The sequence below is a fragment of the Lactuca virosa genome, chromosome 7 (genome assembly GCF_052849685.1).
Source record: "Lactuca virosa cultivar CGN04683 chromosome 7, Lactuca_virosa_CGN04683_v6, whole genome shotgun sequence".
Lineage (NCBI taxonomy): Eukaryota > Viridiplantae > Streptophyta > Magnoliopsida > Asterales > Asteraceae > Lactuca > Lactuca virosa.
This window is the reverse complement of record NC_136432.1, coordinates 269,896,056-269,922,273: the sequence shown is the minus strand read 5'-3', so window position 1 is coordinate 269,922,273 and position 26,218 is coordinate 269,896,056.

Below are 26,218 nucleotides of genomic sequence, written 5' to 3'. Positions count from 1 at the left end.
TGTTTAATTCTTGGGTTCCACAATAGAAGTCTATGCAATTTAGCAAAGCTTTGATAACTGTTGTTTAATTCTTGATTTCCACAATAGAAGTCTATGCAAGTTAGCAAAGTTTTGATGAGCATTGTTTAATTCTTGAGTTCCATACTAGAAGTAGTCTATGCAATTTCGCAAAGCTTTGATGAGCATTGTTTAATTCTTGAGCTCTACAGTAGAAGTCTATGCAATTTAGCAAAGCTTTGATGAGTATTGTTTAATTCTAGAGTTCCACAATAGAAGTCGATGCAATTTAGAAAAGCCTGGATGAGCATTGCTTAATTCTTGAGTTCGAAAATAGAAGTGATCTAAGAAATTTACCAAAGCTTTAATGAGCATTGTTTAATTCTTGAGTTCCACAATTGAAGTCTATGCAATTTAGCAAAACTTTGATGAGCACTGCATAATTCTTGAGTTCCACAATTGAAGTCTACGCAATTTAGCAAAGCTTTGATAAGCACCGTTTAATTCTTGAGTTCCACAATAGAAGTATTCTATGCAATTTAGCAAAGCTTTGATGAGCTTTGTTTAATTGTTCAGTTCCACAATAGAACTCTATGCAATTTAAGCAAAGCTTTGATGATCATTGTTTAATTCATGAGTTCCACAATAGAAGTCTATGCAATTTAGCAAAGCTTTGGTGAGCATTGTTTAATTCTTGAATTCCACAATAGAAGTACTCTATGCAATTTAGCAAAGCTTTGATGAGCATTGTTTAATTCTTGAGTTCCACAATAGAGGTCTATGCAATTTAAGCACATGTTTGATGGTCATTGTTCAATTCTTGAGGTCCACAATAGAAGAGTATGCAATTTAGCAAAGCTTGGATGAGCATAGTTTAATTCTTGAATTCCATAATAAAACTAGTCTTCGCAATTTAGCAAAGATTTTATGAGCATTGTTTAATTCTTGAGTTCTACAATAGATGTCTAAGCAATTTAGCAAAGCGTTGATGAGTATTGTTTAATTCTTGTGTTCCACAATAGAAGTCGATACAATTTAGCAAAGCTTTGATGAGCATTGCTTAATTCTTGAGTTCCACAATAGAAGTAATCTATGAAATTTACCAAAGCTTTGATGAGCATTGTTTAATTCTTTGGTTCCACAATAGAAATCTATGCAATTTAGGAAAGCTTTGATGAGTGTTGTTTAATTCTTGATTTCCACAATAGAAGTCTATGCAAGGTAGCAAAGTTTTGATGAGCATTGTTTGATTCATGAGTTCCATTGTAGAAGTAGTCTATGCAATTTAGCAAAGCTTTGATGAGCATTGTTTAATTCTTGAGTTCTACAGTAGAAGTCTATGCAATTTAGCAAAGCTTTGATGAGTATTGTTTAATTCTAGAGTTCCACAATAGAAGTCGATGCAATTTAGCAAAGCTTGGATGAGCATTGCTTAATTCTTGAGTTCCACAATAGAAGTGATCTATGAAATTTACCAAAGCTTTAATGAGCATTGTTTAATTCTTGAGTTCCTCAATTGAAGTCTATGCAATTTCTCAAAACTTTGATGAGCACTGTTTAATTATTGAGTTCCATAATAGAAGTCTACGCAATTAAGCAAAGCGTTGATAAGCACTGTTTAATTCTTGAGTTCCACAATAGAAGTATTCTATGCAATTTAGCAAAGCTTTGATGAGCATTGTTTAATTCTTGAGTTCCACAAAAGAAGTCTATGCAAATTAAGCACATGTTTGATGATCATTGTTTAATTCTCGAGTTCCACAATAGAAGAGTATGCAATTTTCCAAAGCTTTGATGAGCATTGTTTAATTCCTGAATTCCATAATAAAAGTAGTCTTTGCAATTTAGCAAAGATTTGATGAGCATTGTTTAATTCTTGAGTTCTACAATAGATGTCTAAGCAATTTAGCAAAGCGTTGATGAGTATTGTTTAATTCTTGTGTTCCACAATAGAAGTCGATACACAATTTAGCAAAGCATTGATGAGCATTGCTTAATTCTTGAGTTCCATAATAGAAGTAATCTATGAAATTTACCAAAGCTTTGATGAGCATTGTTTAATTCTTGGGTTCCACAATAGAAGTCTATGCAATTTAGCAAAGCTTTGATAACTGTTGTTTAATTCTTGATTTCCACAATAGAAATCTATGCAAGTTAGCAAAGTTTGATGAGCATTGTTTAATTCTTGAGTTCCATACTAGAAGTAGTCTATGCAATTTCGCAAAGCTTTGATGAGCATTGTTTAATTCTTGAGCTCTACAGTAGAAGTCTATGCAATTTAGCAAAGCTTTGATGAGTATTGTTTAATTCTAGAGTTCCACAATAGAAGTCGATGCAATTTAGAAAAGCCTGGATGAGCATTGCTTAATTCTTGAGTTCGAAAATAGAAGTGATCTAAGAAATTTACCAAAGCTTTAATGAGCATTGTTTAATTCTTGAGTTCCACAATTGAAGTCTATGCAATTTAGCAAAATTTTGATGAGCACTGTATAATTCTTGAGTTCCACAACTGAAGTCTACGCAATTTAGCAAAGCTTTGATAAGCACCGTTTAATTCTTGAGTTCCACAATAGAAGTATTCTATGCAATTTAGCAAAGCTTTGATGAGCTTTGTTTAATTGTTCAGTTCCACAATAGAACTCTATGCAATTTAAGCGAAGCTTTGATGATCATTGTTTAATTCATGAGTTCCACAATAGAAGTCTATGCAATTTAGCAAAGCTTTGGTGAGCATTGTTTAATTCTTGAATTCCACAATAGAAGTACTCTATGCAATTTAGCAAAGCTTTGATGAGCATTGTTTAATTCTTGAGTTCCACAATAGAGGTCTATGCAATTTAAGCACATGTTTGATGGTCATTGTTCAATTCTTGAGGTCCACAATAGAAGAGTATGCAATTTAGCAAAGCTTGGATGAGCATAGTTTAATTCTTGAATTCCATAATAAAACTAGTCTTCGCAATTTAGCAAAGATTTTATGAGCATTGTTTAATTCTTGAGTTCTACAATAGATGTCTAAGCAATTTAGCAAAGCGTTGATGAGTATTGTTTAATTCTTGTGTTCCACAATAGAAGTCGATACAATTTAGCAAAGCTTTGATGAGCATTGCTTAATTCTTGAGTTCCACAATAGAAGTAATCTATGAAATTTACCAAAGCTTTGATGAGCATTGTTTAATTCTTGGGTTCCACAATAGAAATCTATGCAATTTAGGAAAGCTTTGTTGAGTGTTGTTTAATTCTTGATTTCCACAATAGAAGTCTATGCAAGGTAGCAAAGTTTTGATGAGCATTGTTTGATTCATGAGTTCCATTGTAGAAGTAGTCTATGCAATTTAGCAAAGCTTTGATGAGCATTGTTTAATTCTTGAGTTCTACAGTAGAAGTCTATGCAATTTAGCAAAGCTTTGATGAGTATTGTTTAATTCTAGAGTTCCACAATAGAAGTCGATGCAATTTAGCAAAGCTTGGATGAGCATTGCTTAATTCTTGAGTTCCACAATAGAAGTGATCTATGAAATTTACCAAAGCTTTAATGAGCATTGTTTAATTATTGAGTTCCTCAATTGAAGTCTATGTAATTTCTCAAAACTTTGATGAGCACTGTTTAATTATTGAGTTCCATAATAGAAGTCTACGCAATTAAGCAAAGCGTTGATCAGCACTGTTTAATTCTTGAGTTCCACAATAGAAGTATTCTATGCAATTTAGCAAAGCTTTGATGAGCATTGTTTAATTCTTGAGTTCCACAAAAGAAGTCTATGCAATTTAAGCACAGGTTTGATGATCATTGTTTAATTCTTGAGTTCCACAATAGAAGAGTATGCAATTTTCCAAAGCTTTGATGAGCATTGTTTAATTCCTGAATTCCATAATAAAAGTAGTCTTTGCAATTTATCAAAGATTTGATGAGCATTGTTTAATTCTTGAGTTCTACAATAGATGTCTAAGCAATTTAGCAAAGCGTTGATGAGTATTGTTTAATTCTTGGGTTCCACAATAGAAGTCTATGCAATTTAGCAAAGCTTTGATAACTGTTGTTTAATTCTTGATTTCCACAATAGAAGTCTATGGAAGTTAGCAAAGTTTTGATGAGCATTGTTTAATTCTTGAGTTCCATACTAGAAGTAGTCTATGCAATTTCGCAAAGCTTTGATGAGCATTGTTTAATTCTTGAGCTCTACAGTAGAAGTCTATGCAATTTAGCAAAGCTTTGATGAGTATTGTTTAATTCTAGAGTTCCACAATAGAAGTCGATGCAATTTAGAAAAGCCTGGATGAGCATTGCTTAATTCTTGAGTTCGAAAATAGAAGTGATCTAAGAAATTTACCAAAGCTTTAATGAGCATTGTTTAATTCTTGAGTTCCACAATTGAAGTCTATGCAGTTTAGCAAAACTTTGATGAGCACTGCATAATTCTTGAGTTCCACAATTGAAGTCTACGCAATTTAGCAAAGCTTTGATAAGCACCGTTTAATTCTTGAGTTCCACAATAGAAGTATTATATGCAATTTAGCAAAGCTTTGATGAGCTTTGTTTAATTGTTCAGTTCCACAATAGAAGTCTATGCAATTTAAGCAAAGCTTTGATGATCATTGTTTAATTCGTGAGTTCCACAATAGAAGTCTATGCAATTTAGCAAAGCATTGGTGAGCATTGTTTAATTCTTGAATTCCACAATAGAAGTACTCTATGCAATTTAGCAAAGCTTTGATGAGCATTGTTTAATTCTTGAGTTCCACAATAGAGGTCTATGCAATTTAAGCACATGTTGGATGGTCATTGTTCAATTCTTGAGGTCCACAATAGAAGAGTATGCAATTTAGCAAAGCTTGGATGAGCATAGTTTAATTCTTGAATTCCATAATAAAACTAGTCTTTGCAATTTAGCAAAGATTTGATGAGCATTGTTTAATTCTTGAGTTCTACAATAGATGTCTAAGCAATTTAGCAAAGCGTTGATGAGTATTGTTTAATTCTTGTGTTCCACAATAGAAGTCGATACAATTTAGCAAAGCTTTGATGAGCATTGCTTAATTCTTGAGTTCCACAATAGAAGTAATATATGAAATTTACCAAAGCTTTGATGAGCATTGTTTAATTCTTGGGTTCAACAATAGAAGTCTATGCAATTTAGGAAAGCTTTGATGAGTGTTGTTTAATTCTTGATTTCCACAATAGAAGTCTATGCAAGGTAGCAAAGTTTTGATGAGCATTGTTTGATTCATGAGTTCCATTGTAGAAGTAGTCTATACAATTTAGCAAAGCTTTGATGAGCATTGTTTAATTCTTGAGTTCTACAGTAGAAGTCTATGCAATTTAGCAAAGCTTTGATGAGTATTGTTTAATTCTAGAGTTCCACAATAGAAGTCGATGCAATTTAGCAAAGCTTGGATGAGAATTGCTTAATTCTTGAGTTCCACAATAGAAGTGATCTATGAAATATACCAAAGCTTTAATGAGCATTGTTTAATTCTTGAGTTCCTCAATTGAAGTCTATGCAATTTCTCAAAACTTTGATGAGCACTGTTTAATTATTGAGTTCCATAATAGAAGTCTACGCAATTAAGCAAAGCGTTGATAAGCACTGTTTAATTCTTGAGTTCCACAATAGAAGTATTCTATGCAATTTAGCAAAGCTTTGATGAGCATTGTTTAATTCTTGAGTTCCACAAAAGAAGTCTATGCAAATTAAGCACAGGTTTGATGATCATTGTTTAATTCTTGAGTTCCACAATAGAAGAGTATGCAATTTTCCAAAGCTTTGATGAGCATTGTTTAATTCCTGAATTCCATAATAAAAGTAGTCTTTGCAATTTAGCAAAGATTTGATGAGCATTGTTTAATTCTTGAGTTCTAAATTAGATGTCTAAGCAATTTAGCAAAGCGTTGATGAGTATTGTTTAATTCTTGTGTTCCACAATAGAAGTCGATACACAATTTAGCAAAGCATTGATGAGCATTGCTTAATTCTTGAGTTCCATAATAGAAGTAATCTATGAAATTTACCAAAGCTTTGATGAGCATTGTTTAATTCTTGGGTTCCACAACAGAAGTCTATGCAATTTAGCAAAGCTTTGATAACTGTTGTTTAATTCTTGATTTCCACAATAGAAATCTATGCAAGTTAGCAAAGTTTGATGAGCATTGTTTAATTCTTGAGTTCCATACTAGAAGTAGTCTATGCAATTTCGCAAAGCTTTGATGAGCATTGTTTAATTCTTGAGCTCTACAGTAGAAGTCTATGCAATTTAGCAAAGCTTTGATGAGTATTGTTTAATTCTAGAGTTCCACAATAGAAGTCGATGCAATTTAGAAAAGCCTGGATGAGCATTGCTTAATTCTTGAGTTCGAAAATAGAAGTGATCTAAGAAATTTACCAAAGCTTTAATGAGCATTGTTTAATTCTTGAGTTCCACAATTGAAGTCTATGCAATTTAGCAAAACTTTGATGAGCACTGTATAATTCTTGAGTTCCACAACTGAAGTCTACGCAATTTAGCAAAGCTTTGATAAGCACCGTTTAATTCTTGAGTTCCACAATAGAAGTATTCTATGCAATTTAGCAAAGCTTTGATGAGCTTTGTTTAATTGTTCAGTTCCACAATAGAACTCTATGCAATTTAAGCAAAGCTTTGATGATCATTGTTTAATTCATGAATTCCACAATAGAAGTCAATGCAATTTAGCAAAGCTTTGGTGAGCATTGTTTAATTCTTGAATTCCACAATAGAAGTACTCTATGCAATTTAGCAAAGCTTTGATGAGCATTGTTTAATTCTTGAGTTCCACAATAGAGGTCTATGCAATTTAAGCACATGTTTGATGGTCATTGTTCAATTCTTGAGGTCCACAATAGAAGAGTATGCAATTTAGCAAAGCTTGGATGAGCATAGTTTAATTCTTGAATTCCATAATAAAACTAGTCTTCGCAATTTAGCAAAGATTTTATGAGCATTGTTTAATTCTTGAGTTCTACAATAGATGTCTAAGCAATTTAGCAAAGCATTGATGAGTATTGTTTAATTCTTGTGTTCCACAATAGAAGTCGATACAATTTAGCAAAGCTTTGATGAGCATTGCTTAATTCTTGAGTTCCACAATAGAAGTAATCTATGAAATTTACCAAAGCTTTGATGAGCATTGTTTAATTCTTGGGTTCCACAATAGAAATCTATGCAATTTAGGAAAGCTTTGTTGAGTGTTGTTTAATTCTTGATTTCCACAATAGAAGTCTATGCAAGGTAGCAAAGTTTTGATGAGCATTGTTTGATTCATGAGTTCCATTGTAGAAGTAGTCTATGCAATTTAGCAAAGCTTTGATGAGCATTGTTTAATTCTTGAGTTCTACAGTAGAAGTCTATGCAATTTAGCAAAGCTTTGATGAGTATTGTTTAATTCTAGAGTTCCACAATAGAAGTCGATGCAATTTAGCAAAGCTTGGATGAGCATTGCTTAATTCTTGAGTTCCACAATAGAAGTGATCTATGAAATTTACCAAAGCTTTAATGAGCATTGTTTAATTCTTGAGTTCCTCAATTGAAGTCTATGCAATTTCTCAAAACTTTGATGAGCACTGTTTAATTATTGAGTTCCATAATAGAAGTCTACGCAATTAAGCAAAGCGTTGATAAGCACTGTTTAATTCTTGAGTTCCACAATAGAAGTATTCTATGCAATTTAGCAAAGCTTTGATGAGCATTGTTTAATTCTTGAGTTCCACAAAAGAAGTCTATGCAAATTAAGCACAGGTTTGATGATCATTGTTTAATTCTCGAGTTCCACAATAGAAGAGTATGCAATTTTCCAAAGCTTTGATGAGCATTGTTTAATTCCTGAATTCCATAATAAAAGTAGTCTTTGCAATTTAGCAAAGATTTGATGAGCATTGTTTAATTCTTGAGTTCTACAATAGATGTCTAAGCAATTTAGCAAAGCGTTGATGAGTATTGTTTAATTCTTGTGTTCCACAATAGAAGTCGATATACAATTTAGCAAAGCATTGATGAGCATTGCTTAACTCTTGAGTTCCATAATAGAAGTAATCTATGAAATTTACCAAAGCTTTGATGAGCATTGTTTAATTCTTAGGTTCCACAATAGAAGTCTATGCAATTTAGCAAAGCTTTGATAACTGTTGTTTAATTCTTGATTTCCACAATAGAAGTCTATGCAAGTTAGCAAAGTTTTGATGAGCATTGTTTAATTCTTGAGTTCCATACTAGAAGTAGTCTATGCAATTTCGCAAAGCTTTGATGAGCATTGTTTAATTCTTGAGCTCTACAGTAGAAGTCTATGCAATTTAGCAAAGCTTTGATGAGTATTGTTTAATTCTAGAGTTCCACAATAGAAGTCGATGCAATTTAGAAAAGCCTGGATGAGCATTGCTTAATTCTTGAGTTCGAAAATAGAAGTGATCTAAGAAATTTACCAAAGCTTTAATGAGCATTGTTTAATTCTTGAGTTCCACAATTGAAGTCTATGCAATTTAGCAAAACTTTGATGAGCACTGCATAATTCTTGAGTTCCACAATTGAAGTCTACGCAATTAAGCAAAGCTTTGATAAGCACCGTTTAATTCTTGAGTTCCACAATAGAAGTATTATATGCAATTTAGCAAAGCTTTGATGAGCTTTGTTTAATTGTTCAGTTCCACAATAGAACTCTATGCAATTTAAGCAAAGCTTTGATGATCATTGTTTAATTCATGAGTTCCACAATAGAAGTCTATGCAATTTAGCAAAGCTTTGGTGAGCATTGTTTAATTCTTGAATTCCACAATAGAAGTACTCTATGCAATTTAGCAAAGCTTTGATGAGCATTGTTTAATTCTTGAGTTCCACAATAGAGGTCTATGCAATTTAAGCACATGTTTGATGGTCATTGTTCAATTCTTGAGGTCCACAATAGAAGAGTATGCAATTTAGCAAAGCTTGGATGAGCATAGTTTAATTCTTGAATTCCATAATAAAACTAGTCTTTGCAATTTAGCAAAGATTTGATGAGCATTGTTTAATTCTTGAGTTCTACAATAGATGTCTAAGCAATTTAGCAAAGCGTTGATGAGTATTGTTTAATTCTTGTGTTCCACAATAGAAGTCGATACAATTTAGCAAAGCTTTGATGAGCATTGCTTAATTCTTGAGTTCCACAATAGAAGTAATATATGAAATTTACCAAAGCTTTGATGAGCATTGTTTAATTCTTGGGTTCCACAATAGAAGTCTATGCAATTTAGGAAAGCTTTGATGAGTGTTGTTTAATTCTTGATTTCCACAATAGAAGTCTATGCAAGGTAGCAAAGTTTTGATGAGCATTGTTTGATTCATGAGTTCCATTGTAGAAGTAGTCTATGCAATTTAGCAAAGCTTTGATGAGCATTGTTTAATTCTTGAGTTCTACAGTAGAAGTCTATGCAATTTAGCAAAGCTTTGATGAGTATTGTTTAATTCTAGAGTTCCACAATAGAAGTCGATGCAATTTAGCAAAGCTTGGATGAGAATTGCTTAATTCTTGAGTTCCACAATAGAAGTGATCTATGAAATTTACCAAAGCTTTAATGAGCATTGTTTAATTCTTGAGTTCCTCAATTGAAGTCTATGCAATTTCTCAAAACTTTGATGAGCACTGTTTAATTATTGAGTTCCATAATAGAAGTCTACGCAATTAAGCAAAGCGTTGATAAGCACTGTTTAATTCTTGAGTTCCACAATAGAAGTATTCTATGCAATTTAGCAAAGCTTTGATGAGCATTGTTTAATTCTTGAGTTCCACAAAAGAAGTCTATGCAAATTAAGCACAGGTTTGATGATCATTGTTTAATTCTTGAGTTCCACAATAGAAGAGTATGCAATTTTCCAAAGCTTTGATGAGCATTGTTTAATTCCTGAATTCCATAATAAAAGTAGTCTTTGCAATTTAGCAAAGATTTGATGAGCATTGTTTAATTCTTGAGTTCTACAATAGATGTCTAAGCAATTTAGCAAAGCGTTGATGAGTATTGTTTAATTCTTGTGTTACACAATAGAAGTCGATACACAATTTAGCAAAGCATTGATGAGCATTGGTTAATTCTTGAGTTCCATAATAGAAGTAATCTATGAAATTTACCAAAGCTTTGATGAGCATTGTTTAATTCTTGGGTTCCACAATAGAAGTCTATGCAATTTAGCAAAGCTTTGATAACTGTTGTTTAATTCTTGATTTCCACAATAGAAATCTATGCAAGTTAGCAAAGTTTGATGAGCATTGTTTAATTCTTGAGTTCCATACTAGAAGTAGTCTATGCAATTTCGCAAAGCTTTGATGAGCATTGTTTAATTCTTGAGCTCTACAGTAGAAGTCTATGCAATTTAGCAAAGCTTTGATGAGTATTGTTTAATTCTAGAGTTCCACAATAGAAGTCGATGCAATTTAGAAAAGCCTGGATGAGCATTGCTTAATTCTTGAGTTCGAAAATAGAAGTGATCTAAGAAATTTACCAAAGCTTTAATGAGCATTGTTTAATTCTTGAGTTCCACAATTGAAGTCTATGCAATTTAGCAAAACTTTGATGAGCACTGCATAATTCTTGAGTTCCACAATTGAAGTCTACGCAATTTAGCAAAGCTTTGATAAGCACCGTTTAATTCTTGAGTTCCACAATAGAAGTATTATATGCAATTTAGCAAAGCTTTGATGAGCTTTGTTTAATTGTTCAGTTCCACAATAGAACTCTATGCAATTTAAGCAAAGCTTTGATGATCATTGTTTAATTCATGAGTTCCACAATAGAAGTCTATGCAATTTAGCAAAGCTTTGGTGAGCATTGTTTAATTCTTGAATTCCACAATAGAAGTACTCTATGCAATTTAGCAAAGCTTTGATGAGCATTGTTTAATTCTTGAGTTCCACAATAGAGGTCTATGCAATTTAAGCACATGTTTGATGGTCATTGTTCAATTCTTGAGGTCCACAATAGAAGAGTATGCAATTTAGCAAAGCTTGGATGAGCATAGTTTAATTCTTGAATTCCATAATAAAACTAGTCTTTGCAATTTAGCAAAGATTTGATGAGCATTGTTTAATTCTTGAGTTCTACAATAGATGTCTAAGCAATTTAGCAAAGCGTTGATGAGTATTGTTTAATTCTTGTGTTCCACAATAGAAGTCGATACAATTTAGCAAAGCTTTGATGAGCATTGCTTAATTCTTGAGTTCCACAATAGAAGTAATATATGGAATTTACCAAAGCTTTGATGAGCATTGTTTAATTCTTGGGTTCCACAATAGAAGTCTATGCAATTTAGGAAAGCTTTGTTGAGTGTTGTTTAATTCTTGATTTCCACAATAGAAGTCTATGCAAGGTAGCAAAGTTTTGATGAGCATTGTTTGATTCATGAGTTCCATTGTAGAAGTAGTCTATGCAATTTAGCAAAGCTTTGATGAGCATTGTTTAATTCTTGAGTTCTACAGTAGAAGTCTATGCAATTTAGCAAAGCTTTGATGAGTATTGTTTAATTCTAGAGTTCCACAATAGAAGTCGATGCAATTTAGCAAAGCTTGGATGAGCATTGCTTAATTCTTGAGTTCCACAATAGAAGTGATCTATGAAATTTACCAAAGCTTTAATGAGCATTGTTTAATTCTTGAGTTCCTCAATTGAAGTCTATGCAATTTCTCAAAACTTTGATGAGCACTGTTTAATTATTGAGTTCCATAATAGAAGTCTACGCAATTAAGCAAAGCGTTGATAAGCACTGTTTAATTCTTGAGTTCCACAATAGAAGTATTCTATGCAATTTAGCAAAGCTTTGATGAGCATTGTTTAATTCTTGAGTTCCACAAAAGAAGTCTATGCAAATTAAGCACAGGTTTGATGATCATTGTTTAATTCTCGAGTTCCACAATAGAAGAGTATGCAATTTTCCAAAGCTTTGATGAGCATTGTTTAATTCCTGAATTCCATAATAAAAGTAGTCTTTGCAATTTAGCAAAGATTTGATGAGCATTGTTTAATTCTTGAGTTCTACAATAGATGTCTAAGCAATTTAGCAAAGCGTTGATGAGTATTGTTTAATTCTTGTGTTCCACAATAGAAGTCGATATACAATTTAGCAAAGCATTGATGAGCATTGCTTAACTCTTGAGTTCCATAATAGAAGTAATCTATGAAATTTACCAAAGCTTTGATGAGCATTGTTTAATTCTTAGGTTCCACAATAGAAGTCTATGCAATTTAGCAAAGCTTTGATAACTGTTGTTTAATTCTTGATTTCCACAATAGAAGTCTATGCAAGTTAGCAAAGTTTTGATGAGCATTGTTTAATTCTTGAGTTCCATACTAGAAGTAGTCTATGCAATTTCGCAAAGCTTTGATGAGCATTGTTTAATTCTTGAGCTCTACAGTAGAAGTCTATGCAATTTAGCAAAGCTTTGATGAGTATTGTTTAATTCTAGAGTTCCACAATAGAAGTCGATGCAATTTAGAAAAGCCTGGATGAGCATTGCTTAATTCTTGAGTTCGAAAATAGAAGTGATCTAAGAAATTTACCAAAGCTTTAATGAGCATTGTTTAATTCTTGAGTTCCACAATTGAAGTCTATGCAATTTAGCAAAACTTTGATGAGCACTGCATAATTCTTGAGTTCCACAATTGAAGTCTACGCAATTAAGCAAAGCTTTGATAAGCACCGTTTAATTCTTGAGTTCCACAATAGAAGTATTATATGCAATTTAGCAAAGCTTTGATGAGCTTTGTTTAATTGTTCAGTTCCACAATAGAACTCTATGCAATTTAAGCAAAGCTTTGATGATCATTGTTTAATTCATGAGTTCCACAATAGAAGTCTATGCAATTTAGCAAAGCTTTGGTGAGCATTGTTTAATTCTTGAATTCCACAATAGAAGTACTCTATGCAATTTAGCAAAGCTTTGATGAGCATTGTTTAATTCTTGAGTTCCACAATAGAGGTCTATGCAATTTAAGCACATGTTTGATGGTCATTGTTCAATTCTTGAGGTCCACAATAGAAGAGTATGCAATTTAGCAAAGCTTGGATGAGCATAGTTTAATTCTTGAATTCCATAATAAAACTAGTCTTTGCAATTTAGCAAAGATTTGATGAGCATTGTTTAATTCTTGAGTTCTACAATAGATGTCTAAGCAATTTAGCAAAGCGTTGATGAGTATTGTTTAATTCTTGTGTTCCACAATAGAAGTCGATACAATTTAGCAAAGCTTTGATGAGCATTGCTTAATTCTTGAGTTCCACAATAGAAGTAATATATGAAATTTACCAAAGCTTTGATGAGCATTGTTTAATTCTTGGGTTCCACAATAGAAGTCTATGCAATTTAGGAAAGCTTTGATGAGTGTTGTTTAATTCTTGATTTCCACAATAGAAGTCTATGCAAGGTAGCAAAGTTTTGATGAGCATTGTTTGATTCATGAGTTCCATTGTAGAAGTAGTCTATGCAATTTAGCAAAGCTTTGATGAGCATTGTTTAATTCTTGAGTTCTACAGTAGAAGTCTATGCAATTTAGCAAAGCTTTGATGAGTATTGTTTAATTCTAGAGTTCCACAATAGAAGTCGATGCAATTTAGCAAAGCTTGGATGAGAATTGCTTAATTCTTGAGTTCCACAATAGAAGTGATCTATGAAATTTACCAAAGCTTTAATGAGCATTGTTTAATTCTTGAGTTCCTCAATTGAAGTCTATGCAATTTCTCAAAACTTTGATGAGCACTGTTTAATTATTGAGTTCCATAATAGAAGTCTACGCAATTAAGCAAAGCGTTGATAAGCACTGTTTAATTCTTGAGTTCCACAATAGAAGTATTGTATGCAATTTAGCAAAGCTTTGATGAGCATTGTTTAATTCTTGAGTTCCACAAAAGAAGTCTATGCAAATTAAGCACAGGTTTGATGATCATTGTTTAATTCTTGAGTTCCACAATAGAAGAGTATGCAATTTTCCAAAGCTTTGATGAGCATTGTTTAATTCCTGAATTCCATAATAAAAGTAGTCTTTGCAATTTAGCAAAGATTTGATGAGCATTGTTTAATTCTTGAGTTCTACAATAGATGTCTAAGCAATTTAGCAAAGCGTTGATGAGTATTGTTTAATTCTTGTGTTACACAATAGAAGTCGATACACAATTTAGCAAAGCATTGATGAGCATTGGTTAATTCTTGAGTTCCATAATAGAAGTAATCTATGAAATTTACCAAAGCTTTGATGAGCATTGTTTAATTCTTGGGTTCCACAATAGAAGTCTATGCAATTTAGCAAAGCTTTGATAACTGTTGTTTAATTCTTGATTTCCACAATAGAAATCTATGCAAGTTAGCAAAGTTTGATGAGCATTGTTTAATTCTTGAGTTCCATACTAGAAGTAGTCTATGCAATTTCGCAAAGCTTTGATGAGCATTGTTTAATTCTTGAGCTCTACAGTAGAAGTCTATGCAATTTAGCAAAGCTTTGATGAGTATTGTTTAATTCTAGAGTTCCACAATAGAAGTCGATGCAATTTAGAAAAGCCTGGATGAGCATTGCTTAATTCTTGAGTTCGAAAATAGAAGTGATCTAAGAAATTTACCAAAGCTTTAATGAGCATTGTTTAATTCTTGAGTTCCACAATTGAAGTCTATGCAATTTAGCAAAACTTTGATGAGCACTGCATAATTCTTGAGTTCCACAATTGAAGTCTACGCAATTTAGCAAAGCTTTGATAAGCACCGTTTAATTCTTGAGTTCCACAATAGAAGTATTATATGCAATTTAGCAAAGCTTTGATGAGCTTTGTTTAATTGTTCAGTTCCACAATAGAACTCTATGCAATTTAAGCAAAGCTTTGATGATCATTGTTTAATTCATGAGTTCCACAATAGAAGTCTATGCAATTTAGCAAAGCTTTGGTGAGCATTGTTTAATTCTTGAATTCCACAATAGAAGTACTCTATGCAATTTAGCAAAGCTTTGATGAGCATTGTTTAATTCTTGAGTTCCACAATAGAGGTCTATGCAATTTAAGCACATGTTTGATGGTCATTGTTCAATTCTTGAGGTCCACAATAGAAGAGTATGCAATTTAGCAAAGCTTGGATGAGCATAGTTTAATTCTTGAATTCCATAATAAAACTAGTCTTTGCAATTTAGCAAAGATTTGATGAGCATTGTTTAATTCTTGAGTTCTACAATAGATGTCTAAGCAATTTAGCAAAGCGTTGATGAGTATTGTTTAATTCTTGTGTTCCACAATAGAAGTCGATACAATTTAGCAAAGCTTTGATGAGCATTGCTTAATTCTTGAGTTCCACAATAGAAGTAATATATGGAATTTACCAAAGCTTTGATGAGCATTGTTTAATTCTTGGGTTCCACAATAGAAGTCTATGCAATTTAGGAAAGCTTTGATGAGTGTTGTTTAATTCTTGATTTCCACAATAGAAGTCTATGCAAGGTAGCAAAGTTTTGATGAGCATTGTTTGATTCATGAGTTCCATTGTAGAAGTAGTCTATGCAATTTAGCAAAGCTTTGATGAGCATTGTTTAATTCTTGAGTTCTACAGTAGAAGTCTATGCAATTTAGCAAAGCTTTGATGAGTATTGTTTAATTCTAGAGTTCCACAATAGAAGTCGATGCAATTTAGCAAAGCTTGGATGAGAATTGCTTAATTCTTGAGTTCCACAATAGAAGTGATCTATGAAATTTACCAAAGCTTTAATGAGCATTGTTTAATTCTTGAGTTCCTCAATTGAAGTCTATGCAATTTCTCAAAACTTTGATGAGCACTGTTTAATTATTGAGTTCCATAATAGAAGTCTACGCAATTAAGCAAAGCGTTGATAAGCACTGTTTAATTCTTGAGTTCCACAATAGAAGTATTCTATGCAATTTAGCAAAGCTTTGATGAGCATTGTTTAATTCTTGAGTTCCACAAAAGAAGTCTATGCAAATTAAGCACAGGTTTGATGATCATTGTTTAATTCTTGAGTTCCACAATAGAAGAGTATGCAATTTTCCAAAGCTTTGATGAGCATTGTTTAATTCCTGAATTCCATAATAAAAGTAGTCTTTGCAATTTAGCAAAGATTTGATGAGCATTGTTTAATTCTTGAGTTCTACAATAGATGTCTAAGCAATTTAGCAAAGCGTTGATGAGTATTGTTTAATTCTTGTGTTACACAATAGAAGTCGATACACAATTTAGCAAAGCATTGATGAGCATTGGTTAATTCTTGAGTTCCATAATAGAAGTAATCTATGAAATTTACCAAAGCTTTGATGAGCATTGTTTAATTCTTGGGTTCCACAATAGAAGTCTATGCAATTTAGCAAAGCTTTGATAACAGTTGTTTAATTCTTGATTTCCACAATAGAAATCTATGCAAGTTAGCAAAGTTTGATGAGCATTGTTTAATTCTTGAGTTCCATACTAGAAGTAGTCTATGCAATTTCGCAAAGCTTTGATGAGCATTGTTTAATTCTTGAGCTCTACAGTAGAAGTCTATGCAATTTAGCAAAGCTTTGATGAGTATTGTTTAATTCTAGAGTTCCACAATAGAAGTCGATGCAATTTAGAAAAGCCTGGATGAGCATTGCTTAATTCTTGAGTTCGAAAATAGAAGTGATCTAAGAAATTTACCAAAGCTTTAATGAGCATTGTTTAATTCTTGAGTTCCACAATTGAAGTCTATGCAATTTAGCAAAACTTTGATGAGCACTGCATAATTCTTGAGTTCCACAATTGAAGTCTACGCAATTTAGCAAAGCTTTGATAAGCACCGTTTAATTCTTGAGTTCCACAATAGAAGTATTATATGCAATTTAGCAAAGCTTTGATGAGCTTTGTTTAATTGTTCAGTTCCACAATAGAACTCTATGCAATTTAAGCAAAGCTTTGATGATCATTGTTTAATTCATGAGTTCCACAATAGAAGTCTATGCAATTTAGCAAAGCTTTGGTGAGCATTGTTTAATTCTTGAATTCCACAATAGAAGTACTCTATGCAATTTAGCAAAGCTTTGATGAGCATTGTTTAATTCTTGAGTTCCACAATAGATGTCTATGCAATTTAAGCACATGTTTGATGGTCATTGTTCAATTCTTGAGGTCCACAATAGAAGAGTATGCAATTTAGCAAAGCTTGGATGAGCATAGTTTAATTCTTGAATTCCATAATAAAACTAGTCTTTGCAATTTAGCAAAGATTTGATGAGCATTGTTTAATTCTTGAGTTCTACAATAGATGTCTAAGCAATTTAGCAAAGCGTTGATGAGTATTGTTTAATTCTTGTGTTCCACAATAGAAGTCGATACAATTTAGCAAAGCTTTGATGAGCATTGCTTAATTCTTGAGTTCCACAATAGAAGTAATATATGAAATTTACCAAAGCTTTGATGAGCATTGTTTAATTCTTGGGTTCCACAATAGAAGTCTATGCAATTTAGGAAAGCTTTGATGAGTGTTGTTTAATTCTTGATTTCCACAATAGAAGTCTATGCAAGGTAGCAAAGTTTTGATGAGCATTGTTTGATTCATGAGTTCCATTGTAGAAGTAGTCTATGCAATTTAGCAAAGCTTTGATGAGCATTGTTTAATTCTTGAGTTCTACAGTAGAAGTCTATGCAATTTAGCAAAGCTTTGATGAGTATTGTTTAATTCTAGAGTTCCACAATAGAAGTCGATGCAATTTAGCAAAGCTTGGATGAGAATTGCTTAATTCTTGAGTTCCACAATAGAAGTGATCTATGAAATTTACCAAAGCTTTAATGAGCATTGTTTAATTCTTGAGTTCCTCAATTGAAGTCTATGCAATTTCTCAAAACTTTGATGAGCACTGTTTAATTATTGAGTTCCATAATAGAAGTCTACGCAATTAAGCAAAGCGTTGATAAGCACTGTTTAATTCTTGAGTTCCACAATAGAAGTATTCTATGCAATTTAGCAAAGCTTTGATGAGCATTGTTTAATTCTTGAGTTCCACAAAAGAAGTCTATGCAAATTAAGCACAGGTTTGATGATCATTGTTTAATTCTTGAGTTCCACAATAGAAGAGTATGCAATTTTCCAAAGCTTTGATGAGCATTGTTTAATTCCTGAATTCCATAATAAAAGTAGTCTTTGCAATTTAGCAAAGATTTGATGAGCATTGTTTAATTCTTGAGTTCTACAATAGATGTCTAAGCAATTTAGCAAAGCGTTGATGAGTATTGTTTAATTCTTGTGTTACACAATAGAAGTCGATACACAATTTAGCAAAGCATTGATGAGCATTGGTTAATTCTTGAGTTCCATAATAGAAGTAATCTATGAAATTTACCAAAGCTTTGATGAGCATTGTTTAATTCTTGGGTTCCACAATAGAAGTCTATGCAATTTAGCAAAGCTTTGATAACTGTTGTTTAATTCTTGATTTCCACAATAGAAATCTATGCAAGTTAGCAAAGTTTGATGAGCATTGTTTAATTCTTGAGTTCCATACTAGAAGTAGTCTATGCAATTTCGCAAAGCTTTGATGAGCATTGTTTAATTCTTGAGCTCTACAGTAGAAGTCTATGCAATTTAGCAAAGTTTTGATGAGTATTGTTTAATTCTAGAGTTCCACAATAGAAGTCGATGCAATTTAGAAAAGCCTGGATGAGCATTGCTTAATTCTTGAGTTCGAAAATAGAAGTGATCTAAGAAATTTACCAAAGCTTTAATGAGCATTGTTTAATTCTTGAGTTCACAATTGAAGTCTATGCAATTTAGCAAAACTTTGATGAGCACTGTATAATTCTTGAGTTCCACAACTGAAGTCTACGCAATTTAGCAAAGCTTTGATAAGCACCGTTTAATTCTTGAGTTCCACAATAGAAGTATTCTATGCAATTTAGCAAAGCTTTGATGAGCTTTGTTTAATTGTTCAGTTCCACAATAGAACTCTATGCAATTTAAGCAAAGCTTTGATGATCATTGTTTAATTCATGAATTCCACAATAGAAGTCTATGCAATTTAGCAAAGCTTTGGTGAGCATTGTTTAATTCTTGAATTCCACAATAGAAGTACTCTATGCAATTTAGCAAAGCTTTGATGAGCATTGTTTAATTCTTGAGTTCCACAATAGAGGTCTATGCAATTTAAGCACATGTTTGATGGTCATTGTTCAATTCTTGAGGTCCACAATAGAAGAGTATGCAATTTAGCAAAGCTTGGATGAGCATAGTTTAATTCTTGAATTCCATAATAAAACTATTCTTCGCAATTTAGCAAAGATTTTATGAGCATTGTTTAATTCTTGAGTTCTACAATAGATGTCTAAGCAATTTAGCAAAGCGTTGATGAGTATTGTTTAATTCTTGTGTTCCACAATAGAAGTCGATACAATTTAGCAAAGCTTTGATGAGCATTGCTTAATTCTTGAGTTCCACAATAGAAGTAATCTATGAAATTTACCAAAGCTTTGATGAGCATTGTTTAATTCTTGGGTTCCACAATAGAAATCTATGCAATTTAGGAAAGCTTTGTTGAGTGTTGTTTAATTCTTGATTTCCACAATAGAAGTCTATGCAAGGTAGCAAAGTTTTGATGAGCATTGTTTGATTCATGAGTTCCATTGTAGAAGTAGTCTATGCAATTTAGCAAAGCTTTGATGAGCATTGTTTAATTCTTGAGTTCTACAGTAGAAGTCTATGCAATTTAGCAAAGCTTTGATGAGTATTGTTTAATTCTAGAGTTCCACAATAGAAGTCGATGCAATTTAGCAAAGCTTGGATGAGCATTGCTTAATTCTTGAGTTCCACAATAGAAGTGATCTATGAAATTTACCAAAGCTTTAATGAGCATTGTTTAATTCTTGAGTTCCTCAATTGAAGTCTATGCAATTTCTCAAAACTTTGATGAGCACTGTTTAATTATTGAGTTCCATAATAGAAGTCTACGCAATTAAGCAAAGCGTTGATAAGCACTGTTTAATTCTTGAGTTCCACAATAGAAGTATTCTATGCAATTTAGCAAAGCTTTGATGAGCATTGTTTAATTCTTGAGTTCCACAAAAGAAGTCTATGCAAATTAAGCACAGGTTTGATGATCATTGTTTAATTCTCGAGTTCCACAATAGAAGAGTATGCAATTTTCCAAAGCTTTGATGAGCATTGTTTAATTCCTGAATTCCATAATAAAAGTAGTCTTTGCAATTTAGCAAATATTTGATGAGCATTGTTTAATTCTTGAGTTCTACAATAGATGTCTAAGCAATTTAGCAAAGCGTTGATGAGTATTGTTTAATTCTTGTGTTCCACAATAGAAGTCGATATACAATTTAGCAAAGCATTGATGAGCATTGCTTAATTCTTGAGTTCCATAATAGAAGTAATCTATGAAATTTACCAAAGCTTTGATGAGCATTGTTTAATTCTTGGGTTCCACAATAGAAGTCTATGCAATTTAGCAAAGCTTTGATAACTATTGTTTAATTCTTGATTTCCACAATAGAAATCTATGCAAGTTAGCAAAGTTTGATGAGCATTGTTTAATTCTTGAGTTCCATACTAGAAGTAGTCTATGCAATTTCGCAAAGCTTTGATGAGCATTGTTTAATTCTTGAGCTCTACAGTAGAAGTTTATGCAATTTAGCAAAGCTTTGATGAGTATTGTTTAATTCTAGAGTTCCACAATAGAAGTCGATGCAATTTAGAAAAGCCTGGATGAGCATTGCTTAATTCTTGAGTTCAAAAATAGAAGTGATCTAAGAAATTTACCAAAGCTTTAATGAGCATTGTTTAATTCTTGAGTTCCACAATTGAAGTCTATGCAATTTAGCAAAACTTTGATGAGCACTGTATAATTCTTGAGTTCCACAACTGAAGTCTACGCAATTTAGCAAAGCTTTGATAAGCACCGTTTAATTCTTGAGTTCCACAATAGAAGTATTCTATGCAATTTAGCAAAGCTTTGATGAGCTTTGTTTAATTGTTCAGTTCCACAATAGAACTCTATGCAATTTAAGCAAAGCTTTGATGATCATTGTTTAATTCATGAGTTCCACAATAGAAGTCTATGCAATTTAGCAAAGCTTTGGTGAGCATTGTTTAATTCTTGAATTCCATAATAGAAGTACTCTATGCAATTTAGCAAAGCTTTGATGAGCATTGTTTAATTCTTGAGTTCCACAATAGAGGTCTATGCAATTTAAGCACATGTTTGATGGTCATTGTTCAATTCTTGAGGTCCACAATAGAAGAGTATGCAATTTAGCAAAGCTTGGATGAGCATAGTTTAATTCTTGAATTCCATAATAAAACTAGTCTTCGCAATTTAGCAAAGATTTTATGAGCATTGTTTAATTCTTGAGTTCTACAATAGATGTCTAAGCAATTTAGCAAAGCGTTGATGAGTATTGTTTAATTCTTGTGTTCCACAATAGAAGTCGATACAATTTAGCAAAGCTTTGATGAGCATTGCTTAATTCTTGAGTTCCACAATAGAAGTAATCTATGAAATTTACCAAAGCTTTGATGAGCATTGTTTAATTCTTGGGTTCCACAATAGAAATCTATGCAATTTAGGAAAGCTTTGATGAGTGTTGTTTAATTCTTGATTTCCACAATAGAAGTCTATGCAAGGTAGCAAAGTTTTGATGAGCATTGTTTGATTCATGAGTTCCATTGTAGAAGTAGTCTATGCAATTTAGCAAAGCTTTGATGAGCATTGTTTAATTCTTGAGTTCTACAGTAGAAGTCTATGCAATTTAGCAAAGCTTTGATGAGTATTGTTTAATTCTAGAGTTCCACAATAGAAGTCGATGCAATTTAGCAAAGCTTGGATGAGCATTGCTTAATTCTTGAGTTCCACAATAGAAGTGATCTATGAAATTTACCAAAGCTTTAATGAGCATTGTTTAATTCTTGAGTTCCTCAATTGAAGTCTATGTAATTTCTCAAAACTTTGATGAGCACTGTTTAATTATTGAGTTCCATAATAGAAGTCTACGCAATTAAGCAAAGCGTTGATAAGCACTGTTTAATTCTTGAGTTCCACAATAGAAGTATTCTATGCAATTTAGCAAAGCTTTGATGAGCATTGTTTAATTCTTGAGTTCCACAAAAGAAGTCTATGCAATTTAAGCACAGGTTTGATGATCATTGTTTAATTCTTGAGTTCCACAATAGAAGAGTATGCAATTTTCCAAAGCTTTGAAGAGCATTGTTTAATTCCTGAATTCCATAATAAAAGTAGTCTTTGCAATTTAGCAAATATTTGATGAGCATTGTTTAATTCTTGAGTTCTACAATAGATGTCTAAGCAATTTAGCAAAGCGTTGATGAGTATTGTTTAATTCTTGTGTTCCACAATAGAAGTCGATATACAATTTAGCAAAGCATTGATGAGCATTGCTTAACTCTTGAGTTCCATAATAGAAGTAATCTATGAAATTTACCAAAGCTTTGATGAGCATTGTTTAATTCTTGGGTTCCACAATAGAAGTCTATGCAATTTAGCAAAGCTTTGATAACTGTTGTTTAATTCTTGATTTCCACAATAGAAGTCTATGCAAGTTAGCAAAGTTTTGATGAGCATTGTTTAATTCTTGAGTTCCATACTAGAAGTAGTCTATGCAATTTCGCAAAGCTTTGATGAGCATTCTTTAATTCTTGAGCTCTACAGTAGAAGTCTATGCAATTTAGCAAAGCTTTGATGAGTATTGTTTAATTCTAGAGTTCCACAATAGAAGTCGATGCAATTTAGAAAAGCCTGGATGAGCATTGCTTAATTCTTGAGTTCGAAAATAGAAGTGATCTAAGAAATTTACCAAAGCTTTAATGAGCATTGTTTAATTCTTGAGTTCCACAATTGAAGTCTATGCAATTTAGCAAAACTTTGATGAGCACTGCATAATTCTTGAGTTCCACAATTGAAGTCTACGCAATTTAGCAAAGCTTTGATAAGCACCGTTTAATTCTTGAGTTCCACAATAGCAGTATTATATGCAATTTAGCAAAGCTTTGATGAGCTTTGTTTAATTGTTCAGTTCCACAATAGAAGTCTATGCAATTTAAGCAAAGCTTTGATGATCATTGTTTAATTCGTGAGTTCCACAATAGAAGTCTATGCAATTTAGCAAAGCATTGGTGAGCATTGTTTAATTCTTGAATTCCACAATAGAAGTACTCTATGCAATTTAGCAAAGCTTTGATGAGCATTGTTTAATTCTTGAGTTCCACAATAGAGGTCTATGCAATTTAAGCACATGTTTGATGGTCATTGTTCAATTCTTGAGGTCCACAATAGAAGAGTATGCAATTTAGCAAAGCTTGGATGAGCATAGTTTAATTCTTGAATTCCATAATAAAACTAGTCTTTGCAATTTAGCAAAGATTTGATGAGCATTGTTTAATTCTTGAGTTCTACAATAGATGTCTAAGCAATTTAGCAAAGCGTTGATGAGTATTGTTTAATTCTTGTGTTCCACAATAGAAGTCGATACAATTTAGCAAAGCTTTGATGAGCATTGCTTAATTCTTGAGTTCCACAATAGAAGTAATATATGAAATTTACCAAAGCTTTGATGAGCATTGTTTAATTCTTGGGTTCCACAATAGAAGTCTATGCAATTTAGGAAAGCTTTGATGAGTGTTGTTTAATTCTTGATTTCCACAATAGAAGTCTATGCAAGGTAGCAAAGTTTTGATGAGCATTGTTTGATTCATGAGTTCCATTGTAGAAGTAGTCTATGCAATTTAGCAAAGCTTTGATGAGCATTGTTTAATTCTTGAGTTCTACAGTACAAGTCTATGCAATTTAGCAAAGCTTTGATGAGTATTGTTTAATTCTAGAGTTCCACAATAGAAGTCGATGCAATTTAGCAAAGCTTGGATGAGAATTGCTTAATTCTTGAGTTCCACAATAGAAGTGATCTATGAAATTTACCAAAGCTTTAATGAGCATTGTTTAATTCTTGAGTTCCTCAATTGAAGTCTATGCAATTTCTCAAAACTTTGATGAGCACTGTTTAATTATTGAGTTCCATAATAGAAGTCTACGCAATTAAGCAAAGCGTTGATAAGCACTGTTTAATTCTTGAGTTCCACAATAGAAGTATTCTATGCAATTTAGCAAAGCTTTGATGAGCATTGTTTAATTCTTGAGTTCCACAAAAGAAGTCTATGCAAATTAAGCACAGGTTTGATGATCATTGTTTAATTCTTGAGTTCCACAATAGAAGAGTATGCAATTTTCCAAAGCTTTGATGAGCATTGTTTAATTCCTGAATTCCATAATAAAAGTAGTCTTTGCAATTTAGCAAAGATTTGATGAGCATTGTTTAATTCTTGAGTTCTACAATAGATGTCTAAGCAATTTAGCAAAGCGTTGATGAGTATTGTTTAATTCTTGTGTTCCACAATAGAAGTCGATACACAATTTAGCAAAGCATTGATGAGCATTGCTTAATTCTTGAGTTCCATAATAGAAGTAATCTATGAAATTTACCAAAGCTTTGATGAGCATTGTTTAATTCTTGGGTTCCACAATAGAAGTCTATGCAATTTAGCAAAGCTTTGATAACTGTTGTTTAATTCTTGATTTCCACAATAGAAATCTATGCAAGTTAGCAAAGTTTGATGAGCATTGTTTAATTCTTGAGTTCCATACTAGAAGTAGTCTATGCAATTTCGCAAAGCTTTGATGAGCATTGTTTAATTCTTGAGCTCTACAGTAGAAGTCTATGCAATTTAGCAAAGCTTTGATGAGTATTGTTTAATTCTAGAGTTCCACAATAGAAGTCGATGCAATTTAGAAAAGCCTGGATGAGCATTGCTTAATTCTTGAGTTCGAAAATAGAAGTGATCTAAGAAATTTACCAAAGCTTTAATGAGCATTGTTTAATTCTTGAGTTCCACAATTGAAGTGTATGCAATTTAGCAAAACTTTGATGAGCACTGTATAATTCTTGAGTTCCACAACTGAAGTCTACGCAATTTAGCAAAGCTTTGATAAGCACCGTTTAATTCTTGAGTTCCACAATAGAAGTATTCTATGCAATTTAGCAAAGCTTTGATGAGCTTTGTTTAATTGTTCAGTTCCACAATAGAACTCTATGCAATTTAAGCAAAGCTTTGATGATCATTGTTTAATTCATGAATTCCACAATAGAAGTCTATGCAATTTAGCAAAGCTTTGGTGAGCATTGTTTAATTCTTGAATTCCACAATAGAAGTACTCTATGCAATTTAGCAAAGCTTTGATGAGCATTGTTTAATTCTTGAGTTCCACAATAGAGGTCTATGCAATTTAAGCACATGTTTGATGGTCATTGTTCAATTCTTGAGGTCCACAATAGAAGAGTATGCAATTTAGCAAAGCTTGGATGAGCATAGTTTAATTCTTGAATTCCATAATAAAACTAGTCTTCGCAATTTAGCAAAGATTTTATGAGCATTGTTTAATTCTTGAGTTCTACAATAGATGTCTAAGCAATTTAGCAAAGCGTTGATGAGTATTGTTTAATTCTTGTGTTCCACAATAGAAGTCGATACAATTTAGCAAAGCTTTGATGAGCATTGCTTAATTCTTGAGTTCCACAATAGAAGTAATCTATGAAATTTACCAAAGCTTTGATGAGCATTGTTTAATTCTTGGGTTCCACAATAGAAATCTATGCAATTTAGGAAAGCTTTGTTGAGTGTTGTTTAATTCTTGATTTCCACAATAGAAGTCTATGCAAGGTAGCAAAGTTTTGATGAGCATTGTTTGATTCATGAGTTCCATTGTAGAAGTAGTCTATGCAATTTAGCAAAGCTTTGATGAGCATTGTTTAATTCTTGAGTTCTACAGTAGAAGTTCATGCAATTTAGCAAAGCTTTGATGAGTATTGTTTAATTCTAGAGTTCCACAATAGAAGTCGATGCAATTTAGCAAAGCTTGGATGAGCATTGCTTAATTCTTGAGTTCCACAATAGAAGTGATCTATGAAATTTACCATAGCTTTAATGAGCATTGTTTAATTCTTGAGTTCCTCAATTGAAGTCTATGTAATTTCTCAAAACTTTGATGAGCACTGTTTAATTATTGAGTTCCATAATAGAAGTCTACGCAATTAAGCAAAGCGTTGATAAGCACTGTTTAATTCTTGAGTTCCACAATAGAAGTATTCTATGTAATTTAGCAAAGCTTTGATGAGCATTGTTTAATTCTTGAGTTCCACAAAAGAAGTCTATGCATTTTAAGCACAGGTTTGATGATCATTGTT